This window comes from Uranotaenia lowii, chromosome 3 (genome assembly GCF_029784155.1).
Source record: "Uranotaenia lowii strain MFRU-FL chromosome 3, ASM2978415v1, whole genome shotgun sequence".
Lineage (NCBI taxonomy): Eukaryota > Metazoa > Arthropoda > Insecta > Diptera > Culicidae > Uranotaenia > Uranotaenia lowii.
Window position 1 is genome coordinate 57,196,623 of NC_073693.1, and position 14,117 is coordinate 57,210,739.

Sequence of the window (14,117 nt, forward strand, 5' to 3'; positions counted from 1 at the left end):
AAAAACGTTGGGGTCTGGTATTTTATATGTAGAAAATATGTTCCAAATTTGAAAAGAATCGGGTAAGTAGTTTTCAAATGACGATGTCCACGGACTTTAAAAATGTGCTTTCGAGAAAAACGCGTTTGAAGTTTCTGCTCTTGCTTTGTTGCAGTATTAGATAGGAGGAGATAAAGGCCTATAACTTCTACAGTTTTGCTTCAATTGACTTGAAAATTTGACACAACATTCTTGAAATGTTTTACAATAAGAAAATAAAAAAATAAAAAATCGATTTTTTGAAAGTGTTAGACCCTACCCCCCCTTAATGAAATGTCTCTATACTTTACTTTCCAGGTTTTTAATCCCGGCAATATTTGGGTCGCTTAATGAAATTTAAAAACGTATTATGTTGAAAAAAACTTGTCGGTCATTAAAGAAATTTTACTTGGATTTAGCAATCTTCAATTCTTTTTTCGAAAACCATATTTGAAAAAAAAAAAACAGTAATAAAGAAACTACTGTAGTTGCTGGAATTGGAAAATCCGCCATACAAAGTGTCCATATCAGTTTCAATCTCCTATTTGAAATTGAAATATATGTAAGCTTTTCTTACTTATTTGATCAAAGTTTTGACCAAAGTTTTAGACTTCTAATTGAGAGGTACGAAATAATCCTCTACTGCAGTATACATCTTGAATTCAGCAGATCAATTTCAAATTAATCAAATTTCAAATAATGTTTAATGATCATTGCGAATTTCTTTGGATGATTCTCTGAACATGAATAATTTTTGGTTTTGAATACTATCCTCTTCCAAATTTCACAAAAGAAATTCAATTCATCAAGATTTTCATCTCTTGTGTTTTTTCTGGAGTTTCAGGGTTTCTCTGAAAACTCGAGATTTATTAAAATTTGAAATATAAATGATAAATTTTACAATTCCCTTTGGCTATGATTGTAACATTGATTCTCATATTTAAATATATTTGATTTTAATTTATCATTAGGTAGTTTCAAAAATCTTGACTTGAAATTGGTAAGGGAAACTGAAATGTAAAATATTGTAATATCTATCTTTGAATATTTCTTTAACAGAGAATTTATGTTGGTGGTAGAGTTATTGAACAAATTATGGATTGAATATTGCTTTGTACAGGTGAAATCAAAATTTTCGAATTCGATAAGGTAATTTAAGAACCCTTCCGCAATATTGGCAAGTGACGTTTTAACAACTATTGTTTGCAAATATCTGAAACTGCCTTTCAAGCAGACATAATGGTTAATTGAAGGTAATATATTGAACTCATCCCCGGTTTTTTGTATGTTTCAAATATTATGTATTCAATAGAATGGCATATGAAAAAATCTATTCATAGGAGCCTCCGAGAAAAACAGCCCTGGGCTCCCCGATGGCTTAATCCGTCCCTGGTAATTATCACTAAAATAATCTAGCGGATATAGCGTGGGTCTCTCTAAACTATAAACTGTTTCCCTGAATTGTGATTTATTCTAACTTTCCTTGAAGTGTCAGCTTCCTGCAGATATTTAAATGTAACGAAAAATATCCAGGCTATTAATTGTTCCGAAGAGATGAACTATTTAGAACCATAAAGTGAAGATATGCAATCAAATCCTACTAAAAGTCTTGATTTTAGCTTTTGATAATCTCGAAAAGCGGTTGTGGTCGAAAAAAACCAACTTTTTCTGTAATTTTGCTTATTTTTCATTATCCTTAATAGAAAATAGAATAAAATCTTATCCATTTCACTTCTTCCATGCAATAGAGTTTATTAAGGGGGGGGGTAGGGTCTAACGGGTATAAAAAAACACAATTTTCACGATTTTTTTCTAGAGCTATCGTTCAAACAAGTGTATTCAAATTGTTTGCATTATACAAAGCATTGTTAAAAGAACATTTAGTATTTTTTTCGTGGAAAAATATTGAAAAATGAGCCGGTGACGGAGCATTTTCGAGGATGCCTTTTAAAAACTGGATTTGCGGTGGACACTGTATCGCAGCACAGAACCCTCTGAAGTCAAAAAATCAGAGCAAAATATTTTTAATTGATGTTTTTCTGGACCCCAACGTTTTTATTTAACTTAAAAATATTTTTATGAAATTTTTGTGGCTGTTTGAAGTAAAAACTACGACTTTTTACTTAAAAATCCGCCATTTTTCACCTCTTAAATCTCCCCATAGTAAAAAAATCAAAAAAGAAAAACGTTGGGGTCTGGTATTTTATATGTAGAAAATATGTTCCAAATTTGAAAAGAATCGGGTAAGTAGTTTTCAAATGACGATGTCCACGGACTTTAAAAATGTGCTTTCGAGAAAAACGCGTTTGAAGTTTCTGCTCTTGCTTTGTTGCAGTATTAGATAGGAGGAGATAAAGGCCTATAACTTCTACAGTTTTGCTTCAATTGACTTGAAAATTTGACACAACATTCTTGAAATGTTTTACAATAAGAAAATAAAAAAATAAAAAATCGATTTTTTGAAAGTGTTAGACCCTACCCCCCCCTTAATGAAATGTCTCTATACTTTACTTTCCAGGTTTTTAATCCCGGCAATATTTGGGTCGCTTAATGAAATTTAAAAACGTATTATGTTGAAAAAAACTTGTCGGTCATTAAAGAAATTTTACTTGGATTTAGCAATCTTCAATTCTTTTTTCGAAAACCATATTTGAAAAAAAAAAAACAGTAATAAAGAAACTACTGTAGTTGCTGGAATTGGAAAATCCGCCATACAAAGTGTCCATATCAGTTTCAATCTCCTATTTGAAATTGAAATATATGTAAGCTTTTCTTACTTATTTGATCAAAGTTTTGACCAAAGTTTTAGACTTCTAATTGAGAGGTACGAAATAATCCTCTACTGCAGTATACATCTTGAATTCAGCAGATCAATTTCAAATTAATCAAATTTCAAATAATGTTTAATGATCATTGCGAATTTCTTTGGATGATTCTCTGAACATGAATAATTTTTGGTTTTGAATACTATCCTCTTCCAAATTTCACAAAAGAAATTCAATTCATCAAGATTTTCATCTCTTGTGTTTTTTCTGGAGTTTCAGGGTTTCTCTGAAAACTCGAGATTTATTAAAATTTGAAATATAAATGATAAATTTTACAATTCCCTTTGGCTATGATTGTAACATTGATTCTCATATTTAAATATATTTGATTTTAATTTATCATTAGGTAGTTTCAAAAATCTTGACTTGAAATTGGTAAGGGAAACTGAAATGTAAAATATTGTAATATCTATCTTTGAATATTTCTTTAACAGAGAATTTATGTTGGTGGTAGAGTTATTGAACAAATTATGGATTGAATATTGCTTTGTACAGGTGAAATCAAAATTTTCGAATTCGATAAGGTAATTTAAGAACCCTTCCGCAATATTGGCAAGTGACGTTTTAACAACTATTGTTTGCAAATATCTGAAACTGCCTTTCAAGCAGACATAATGGTTAATTGAAGGTAATATATTGAACTCATCCCCGGTTTTTTGTATGTTTCAAATATTATGTATTCAATAGAATGGCATATGAAAAAATCTATTCATAGGAGCCTCCGAGAAAAACAGCCCTGGGCTCCCCGATGGCTTAATCCGTCCCTGGTAATTATCACTAAAATAATCTAGCGGATATAGCGTGGGTCTCTCTAAACTATAAACTGTTTCCCTGAATTGTGATTTATTCTAACTTTCCTTGAAGTGTCAGCTTCCTGCAGATATTTAAATGTAACGAAAAATATCCAGGCTATTAATTGTTCCGAAGAGATGAACTATTTAGAACCATAAAGTGAAGATATGCAATCAAATCCTACTAAAAGTCTTGATTTTAGCTTTTGATAATCTCGAAAAGCGGTTGTGGTCGAAAAAAACCAACTTTTTCTGTAATTTTGCTTATTTTTCATTATCCTTAATAGAAAATAGAATAAAATCTTATCCATTTCACTTCTTCCATGCAATAGAGTTTATTAAGGGGGGGGGTAGGGTCTAACGGGTATAAAAAAACACAATTTTCACGATTTTTTTCTAGAGCTATCGTTCAAACAAGTGTATTCAAATTGTTTGCATTATACAAAGCATTGTTAAAAGAACATTTAGTATTTTTTTCGTGGAAAAATATTGAAAAATGAGCCGGTGACGGAGCATTTTCGAGGATGCCTTTTAAAAACTGGATTTGCGGTGGACACTGTATCGCAGCACAGAACCCTCTGAAGTCAAAAAATCAGAGCAAAATATTTTTAATTGATGTTTTTCTGGACCCCAACGTTTTTATTTAACTTAAAAATATTTTTATGAAATTTTTGTGGCTGTTTGAAGTAAAAACTACGACTTTTTACTTAAAAATCCGCCATTTTTCACCTCTTAAATCTCCCCATAGTAAAAAAATCAAAAAAGAAAAACGTTGGGGTCTGGTATTTTATATGTAGAAAATATGTTCCAAATTTGAAAAGAATCGGGTAAGTAGTTTTCAAATGACGATGTCCACGGACTTTAAAAATGTGCTTTCGAGAAAAACGCGATTGAAGTTTCTGCGTTTCAAGTCTTGCAGTATTAGATAGGAGGAGATAAAGGCCTATAACTTCTACAGTTTTGCTTCAATTGACTTGAAAATTTGACACAACATTCTTGAAATGTTTTACAATAAGAAAATAAAAAAATAAAAAAAAACGGTTTTTTGAAAGTGTTAGACCCTACCCCCCCCCCCCCCCCCCTTAAGTAATTAATTACAACGATCAACATTAATTTAATTGAAGCCGATAGCTTTAGATCGAATAACTTCAACAAAAATTCCGCAATAATTTTTTATGGAAAAAATATTCCGAAAGTTTTGATTCGTTTTTACTACGAGGGTATTCGATGAAAGATTACCTTTAAAAATCCTTTGAAATCATCAAGAAAATTCTGAAATCCATGCCATTTTCATGAACGTTCTCAGAAATCCCGTGACGAAATATAACCACTTATAATATCTACTCCCCTGATTTTTTTCGCTTTAACAAACCGAGCCGTCACATACTCCAATAATAATAATAAGAACAGGAATAGGAAGAAAAAAGTATTTCCTACCCCAATTCTCCCGACCTGACCCCATCAAGGAAGGATGGGCGGCGGCGTTTTTTGACGAGGGTGGTCCAGCCAGCCATAGGAAGAAAGCATGCGATGAATACCAGAAAAGTAAAAAAAAAAACTCCAAGAAGAAAGCTGCAACGGAAAACTCGTTTCGCTATGCCGGTGGTGCTGGTCGTTATTTGAAAACTGTGAGCAGAAATATGAAAATAGGATTTCCTTCTGGCGTACATTTTTGCCGGCCGCTGCGCTGCTCATCCGCTTATACGCTTTTGCTTCCTCGGGTTTCGTTCCGTTTGGCCACCTACTTCCAGGATCCTCTTCTCCTCTTGGAGGGTCTCTCGTGGCCGCTCATGGCATCCGGAGGTTCCGTTCCTAATTCAAGAATGTTTTTTTCCTTCTCCGGTTGCCTGCCCTCTATTCGTTTTTCGCTCTGCTGGTCCTGCTGCACAACATCAGGCCGAACCGAATGTCCTCGAGAGAAGCGAAGGATAGGAAATCATTCCTTCATGGCCTCCAAACGCTTACAAACCACCCACTCTGCCAGTTAACCACCCCAACCCCCAAAGACCCCCGAAGCGCTTTTCTCCCGTTACGGAATATGATGTGTAGCATTCCCATAACTTTACGGATGAGAAGAGCGGATAAATTCTTGAGGAAGGTCTGGTCTGGAGGGTGGAAGAATCGGAACCGAAGAAGGCAAAGGTCAAAGGATGAGGAAGCAGCAGCAGCAAATGTAACATCGCCCTCGAATATAGGGCAAAATATTTCTCGTTCAGCCCGTATCCTGGCGAATCTCTGTGTGGTAATTTATTTATATGACGTTAAGTGGAAGTAAATTCCGTTAGATAATTCTGGGATAGGTTATGGTTAAAATATTGCCAGAAGCTTGAGATAAGAGTCCGGGAAAAATATGGCTTCCGCGGAATGTTTCCGATCTCGATCAAAAAGCATTTACAAACACCCTCACAGAGAAGAAAACGAAAAAAATTTTTTTTGGATGAGCTGGCCGTGGCTCTGTCGATTATGATTCAGTCGTCTGAGCAGATGGTCAAGGGTTTAAATTTCAACAGTCAAGTGAAAGTCAAAACTAGCAAATTGAGTGAAAAGTAAAAAAGGTTTTCTTACAAAAATAGTAAACAAAAACATGTATGTTAAGCAGAAATAAAATTTTATAAATCCTCAGTTTATTATTTGTCCTGTTGGTATTGTTTTTCAACAGTGAACAGTGGGTAAATTTGGACCCAAAATCTTAAAAAATTCGGAGCAACAGGTTTGAGAACCTGAAGTAGTAGATGCTTATTTCATATAATTTTTTTCAGGAATTCTATTCAAATCTGCCGCCGGATTGGATCGAGAGCATCTGAGTGATGTGTTGTATAGATTTGAAAACACGCCTTTCTGGAATTTTTGAAGCAAGTCCCAAATTCATCTTTAATCCGGTTCCCTGAACGCTATTTTCATCCAGATTTTGGAATGTTCCTTAAAAAAATAAATATCTCCAAATATTTTCATTTTCCAAACACCGAAAACTCTGTGTTTATCAAAATTTTATTCAATTCATGGAATAACAAAGTTTTCCATAAACCAATTGTGCCGAATGATTTTTGGCCTACGATAGGCTTATTCGACCGATGTCGGAATTGATCAAACTTACTCAACATTATTTGTTGTTTTGCTTAAAGCTGAGTTCTACACACAATTAAACATAATTTGAACACTTCTAGCTTCGATACTTACTTCATAACATTAAATATCCAGAGTCCAATTTCTTTTGTAAACATCCCTGACTCAGAATATTTGTTTTTTGTTTCGATTATAGCCGTTTAACCATCTTTATGTCATTCGCGACTTGTTCCAACGATGCAGTTGGCGGACAGTAATTGAAAAACATATCTGCTACAACTGTGATCGATTACTCTCGAGCTTTAATTCGCGGACATCGGCTCAGGCAGCAACTGACGTGCCAACTGAGCTATATCACAAGCCCCAAACAGAATATTTTTGTGAAACTGCATTTGACAAGTAAAATTGTCAGCCAAAATGTGATGTGAAGGTTTCATGAAAATTGATGAAATTTTACAAGATAGACTAGACACGTACTTTAAAACAATCCTCTTTCATGAAAATTGTCAACAAATGTTTCGATAAAAATAAATTCTTCAGAAAATTTAACAGCTTTCATATATATACTTTCTATTGATTCTTGAGGTTCGATTTGTTGTTCATTTTATAAAAAATAAATCCGATTCAAATCGTCAGGGGGCACGAGGTAATTTTTCCAGAGATCCCCTAATTTTTTTTTAAATTTGATAGAAATATATATCTGTAGCAGTTTGTGATTAATACAATCTAATCCATTTCTTTTAAAAACTAGCTATATTTCTGCAGCATTCAATACAAAACATAACTGCAGATTGTTTATTCAAACTCGTGAGATCAATCCTGATTAAATATTTATCATCACATTAAAGTTTCAGTTGAAAAAGTCAAAGTCAAAATAAAAATCCAAATTATACTTGAGAAATATACTTGTGAACCAAAAAAATACAAATCAGAGTTCAAGTCTCTCATTATTGTGCAGATTAAAAGTTTTAAAAAGCAAGTGGCTTCAGCATTAAAAATTCAAAATTTCAATTTAAAAAGCTCAGAAAGAATTCCAAAAACGAATCAAAAATGTTAACTGATAAAGATTCAAAATCTGTAATGATACCATAATATCATAAATTGATATCAGTTTTTCCACCCAAATTAAGTATTGAAGAGCAGAAATAAAAAAAATAGAGCAATATAATTTGAATAGCCGACTAAATAGAAAAAATGAAGATTTCCAATCCGGCTGTATGGAACGAAAGGTTTGTGCCATAAAATAAGAGAAAAAATAATCAATACTTTAAATCAACATTAGAATAAAGAACATGGTTCCAATATTTGAACTCAAATCAAATTCAGTTAAAGGATTAAATAGAAATAAAACAACAAAGTTCAACATTAAAGTGTTGTAAATTTGAAATCCAGTGCCGTAGCTAGGTTATAATTTTAAAAACAAAAATCAAAACTCACTATAGAAAACTAAAACTCATAAATCAAAGATTTGCAGTTAGTTTAATAAGAATTTGAAAATTAAAAAAAAAACGAATACAAACACAGGACCTCATGGATACTTGATGTTTCCTCGCAGAGATTCCTTTTTTTCTTAACCTTAAGCGTACAACTTTCGAGGATATGATGGCTGGAATCTTAAAAATGCTATAAGCACCAGAACTTAGAAAACTTGAAGTCTATCCTCCACGCCACGGACTGCGGTTAAAATTGAGAAATAAAAGACCGTATTCGATATTTGTTATCAAATATTTAAAATTTCTAGATTAAGCTGCGTGCTTGAGTTTATTTTAAATTAGGAATAGGCTTATTGATAGTTTGCAGTCTTAAAACTGTAAAATACGGAGTTTATTTGAAAAAAAAATTAAAAAATTTGGGTTCAAAATGAAATGATTTTATAAAAGTAATGATTTTAAGATATTTATTACTTTGTCGAAAATTAAAATGCAAAACAATTTTTAATGTTTCAAGTTATATTTGAAATTATTAGATAAAGAAAAAAAAAATTCCTTCATACTTTTGCGGTAGAACTAAAATAACAACTATCTGAAAAATTTTGAAGCGTGTTTCCTCGAAATCAGGACTTTTATGTCTTTTGTTTAGCGTACCATTTAATGTTAATTAAATTGTTATGTTTTCTCACTTAATATTTTAGAACTTGCAAAAATTTGTGTATGTTTCTCAAGCAGATTAGAGTGGCATTTTAAGAAAAAAATATTTAAAATGTATGTTAAACCACCGATCTGTGGAGCATTTTCATTGAAATTTCATTGAAATGTGAATTCAATACGCTGAGTTACAAATCCTGAATTAATTTATGTTTCGGGTGTCCCCCTCCGTGTTTAAAGAATAATATATTTAGAACTTTTAATATAATTTGCTCGTTTGGAGCAAATCTACTGTTTTTTTTTCTCCTTGAAGGGCTCCCTTGAGCCGCAGAGGCCGAAGAAATTTCTTCTCATTCCCTCCTCCCTTTATCTGGCGTTGGTTAAAGTCGATCAATATTAATATGACTAATAAACAATTTACGATCAAATGACATTTTACATTTGGTGTAAAGGGAACGTATTGCGTTAGACCGCTGCAAGCTTTGTATGATAATTGAAATTTCTTAAATTTTTACACCTACCATAACTTTTTTTGGATGTTTTTGTGCTGCCAGAAATAGCAATAAATTTTTTTTAAAGCGATCCATTCAGCTCTGATTTAGAGCAACGAGTTTTGATTTTGTATGGAAATTTGTATGGGAAACCAATAATTTTCATACAAAAATCGCCAAATATGTACTGAAAAATCCAAAATATTCAACTTTGGATGAAAACTATTGCTTGATTCTTGCAGTTTAATTAATGTGAACAATGTACAAATCTAACTTGTACCTCAGAAAAGTTATTCGATGTTAAATTTTTTTTTTAAATTTTTGCGTTTTTGTCAGCATATTTGAAAGGTGTGAAGCCGTAGGATTTAAATAAAAAATCTCAAAAAACTGCTTTGCATCGTCAGAGAATTTAATAATTCAAACAATCTTTGCAAATACAATTCATGCAAATATTAACAGCCGTAGCAAGCAAAATCTGCAATTTTTTAATACTTTTCAATGGATTCAGATTTTTTATATTTAAATGGTTATGACTTTTTTAATGAAAATCTTAGCTGCTTGTCGTGTTGACAAAATATTAAACTTAAGAAAAGTAAAAAAACCAAAAATCATAGACCGACTCCATTTCAAGCTTATTTGAAATTTCTACATGATTTTATGTGCAAACATTTCTTCTTCCATACAAATTTCCATTCAAAATTGATACGCGTTGCGCTAAAACAGAAATCAACCAAATCATCTCTTATTTTACACTCATGCTTGGTAACCCAAAATGCATCGAAAAAACATATGGGAGCAAAAAGTCATTTTTTGCAGCGGTCTAGTATCGCATCTTAAGATTTTTCATTTTCAAACGATACTTTTTAGATGATATTGAGTGAGTCTTTGTTAAATTCAAATTCATCCTGACCTCACGTTATTTTATTTTCAAAAACATTTACAATTAAAATTTCAATCACTCATTTCAGTTGTCTTATGTTTGGACGTTTTCGCTTCTTAAAAAAGTTTTCGCAGAAGTAAGAAAACAATTGATTAAAAGGATTAAAAGAACATTGAACCCAGCTGATTATAACTACGAAAGTGAACATTATTGCGAAATGCGATGTAGCTTATGGAAAAATCTCGTGAACAGTTCATACACCGAAGAGATGTGAGAAGAGGATTCAGAAGTTCCGGTGCTAATATTTTCACACAGAAATTTTTTTTGACTATTACGTGTCACTGGAAACTGCAACCTTTAAAATAAATCAACCTGTAGTTAACGAAACCTGTAATTTTAAATTGTTTTCCTTAAAAGTTAACGAAAATTATTTATTATTAGAGCAAATGTCCTGTAAAAAAGTTGTACACTAAAAATTAAATGTCACGTAATTTGTTTTTCGACCTGTAAAATTACGGTAAATGTCCTGCTTCTTTTTGTTAAAGGACATTTGCGTAATTTTAAAGGAAATAATTTTTGCTGTGCAGTACCAAAAACGTATTAGCCTTGCTCTTGCAAACTAAAACGCACTGATCTTGATCAATGAAACATGCATCCTCTCGATAAAAACATATTAGGTAAGGTTCAACCTTTTTACAGATTTATACTTTAACAGTGCACTATTTTCGTCAAATCCTGTATGAAGCGTTTGGCAGGGGACTCCAAGTTTTATTCTTTCTCTTGTTCCGATATCTTTTGAGGTATTTACCACATAGTTGGACTGGCCGTAGTTTTCTGCAATGTTTATATGTAAAAGAGATTACGTTGAAAAAATTGGAGGACACAAGTCTTTCATTTTCCAGGATTCATACATTTTTTGGCTATGTTGGTTAAAAAAGGAGAAGAAGAAGAAAAAGGAGAAGTCATTTCCATTGTTTTGTGTGAATTGCTGGAACGTTAAAAAACGAAAATGATTGAAAAAACTGTAAAAAAATTGTAGTTTTTACATTGTCTATTGAACATGAGTAACCAATATTGAAAAAATCGTGATTTTTTCTACCTTTTTGTCACTACACATTTACTTTGATTTTTTATAATGTGAGTAGTTTTGGCATTTATGAAAAATTCAGCAATTTTTTGTGTTCTACACTGAAAATAAAATATTGAAATTCTGATGTATTGAAAAAGAAAAAAATAATCTTACATGTTTGCGCCATAAGTAAGGTTAATTGTGTATTTCAACATGTAACTGAGACAATCAAAATAACCTAGATTGATAATTTCACTCATTTCCAAAATAATCACTACTCTCTTAACGAAATTTTCATAATTTATTTTTCTTAATTATCTGGATAAATTTTAAACTTTTTCAGTAAATACTGACTGACAGTTAATGTCTTATATTTAACATGGACAAATTTTATATAAAAACCAAATATCTTGACATCTCAACTTCTTACATAACAAATATTAAAAAAAACTTTTGAAAAAAAAAATCATCCGTAAAATTACACAAGAATCCAAAGTTCCACTTAAAGGACAGTTCAAATTGGACTAATTTTAAATTATTAAAGCGCTCAAAAATAAACGAGTATAAAATTGCAAGAAGTGTAAATAACAAAAAAAGATTGACAAACTTTTGTTTGAAATTCTGTGTTATATATTGATTGATATTTTTGACAAACTTTCTGGCAAAATTTTCGTATGATTTCGTTAAAAATGCAAGAAACCGATAACTTTCTTACAACAGAGCTGTCATTAAAAAAAATTAATGTCTTCAATAATTTAAGAAAAAAAAAACAACAGTTCATCCTAATTTTTTTAATCGGTTTAAAATCTTCTTTTCTTTCTGCAGACATTGATCTTTTTTTTGAGATACAGGCTTTTAACAATCATTATGAGGGCATACAAATTTTTTTCTCTTATTCCACTTTCTAATCATTATTGAACCTTCAAAAAAATTTATGATTTGTTTCATTTGATGTTTAATTGAATAAGGAATAAAAACCAAGGGTCAAAATATTACATCAAATGGTATCAAAAACTAATATCAATTTTAAAAAAATTTATGATTTTGTAAGTTCATTTAATTCTTTCATGCCTGATGTTGAAAACGTTTTTCCCTCATAATGCATTGATAAGATATGTTGTTTGATGAGCCAATTCGTCGATCGGCTTTAGGTGCATTTAATCGGCTAGGTGCATATAGGAACACTTTCCCCTATCAGAGTTGAAGATCCACCAAGATTTCTTCCTTTAATGCTAAGGTTGTAACATAAAAAATGTATTAAAAAAGATTAAAACTTCATACCTTAACCTTACCCATTCAAGAACTTTTTTCCATTCCTGATCTAACATCATCAATAAAACATCTTATTTCCCATTTGAATTATTAGATTCTAAAATGCTTATTTACTGAATATGAATAATTTGAAAATTATTTTATGAAACAAGGATAAAATATTTTAAAATAGTTTCTAACTAAAAACTTTTGATATATAAAATTTAGAGACCTAAATCTTTTTCGGGATATCTGTACTCCGCGAAAGTAAACAAAATTTATCAAAAGAATTTTTCAAAGTGATATCTTAACTTTGATTAAAAACCGCGTCTTAAATATTTCCGATTTATTCTTTTCCAATAAAACTGACTGATAAAACTTTTGCGACTGTTGTTTGTTAATTTTGGAAAATTTTTGGCTTTCAGTCAAATTATTAAGAAAAACAGCGTTTTCCTATTTCATCCGACGTTTCGGCGTAATGTATTTCGCCTTCTTCAGGGTTTTACTGTAATTTGTGAGTGTGACAATGAAAGGTGTTGTGTAATATGATTTTTGTTTTACTTACTAGGGTGCTATTTCTTGTCAAAATATGTTGTGTCTCAACTTCTCTCCGTCCTGTTTTCTTAATTGTCCACATCAGCGTAAATTTTGAATTTGTTTACGTTGATGTGGATAATTAAAAAAACAGGACGGAGAGAAGTTGAGACACAACATATTTTGACAAGAAATAGCACCCTAGTAAGTAAAACAAAAATCATATTACACAACACCTTTCATTGTCACACTCACAAATTACAGTAAAACCCTGAAGAAGGCGAAATACATTACGCCGAAACGTCAGATGAAATAGGAAAACGCTGTTTTTTTCTTAAGAATTTGACTGAAAGCCAAAAATTTTCTAAAAATAAAACTGACTGTCTTTGATTCTATAATTGTTTTATAAGGAGTTTTAGTAATAATAATGTATATTGAATTTATTTAATTTTTGTATGGTATGGATTTGTGTGTTTGTATTTGAAATACTTACAGCTTTAATTTCAAATTTGCATCCTCTTGCTATATTCTTAAGACAAACATTATAATTTGAGGGTTCAGAAAAAATCAATGGCCTTGTCTTAAATCTTATATAAAGTGTATGAAAAATCTGTTATTTTCAAAAAAACATTTTAAGGTTCAAAATTTTTTATACATTAGAACGACTGTGAATTTTTTTTTCAATAAATCCCTTGAATACGCTATTGATGGTTTTCAAATCCTTTTCGGTTTTTTATCAATTTTAAAAATAGATGTTTTTGACATTTTTAAAGGATATTTAAACAGAAATATAAAAGAATAATTTCAAAAACTTTATTGAACATTATGGTTTGATTCCTTATATTGATGGTTTCAAACCAATTGCCCTTAAAAAATAACAGATAATTTTGTGATTATGCTTCATCATCCAATATTAATATAATTTTTTCCTCTCTTTTCAGGTAAGACACCACTCCACTTTTCAACCAAACAATGAGTATAGTATTATGCTTCCCTCTAACATTGAAGTTTTAACATATCAGATTGATCTTTTATCTGAGCATTCGTGTTTAAGAAAATCACTAAACAGTCTTGCATATCAAGTTTCGGACCTTCTTAGGGTTCTGTTTAT

At 31.1% G+C, this 14,117-nt stretch overlaps 1 protein-coding gene across 2 annotated transcripts in view; it reads left to right on the forward strand.

The window, feature by feature from the left end:
- Positions 1-14,117, forward strand: part of LOC129757511 (glutamate receptor 1) — a 603,301-nt gene that overhangs the window by 78,289 nt on the left and 510,895 nt on the right. The gene's annotated exons all lie outside the window — the stretch shown is intronic.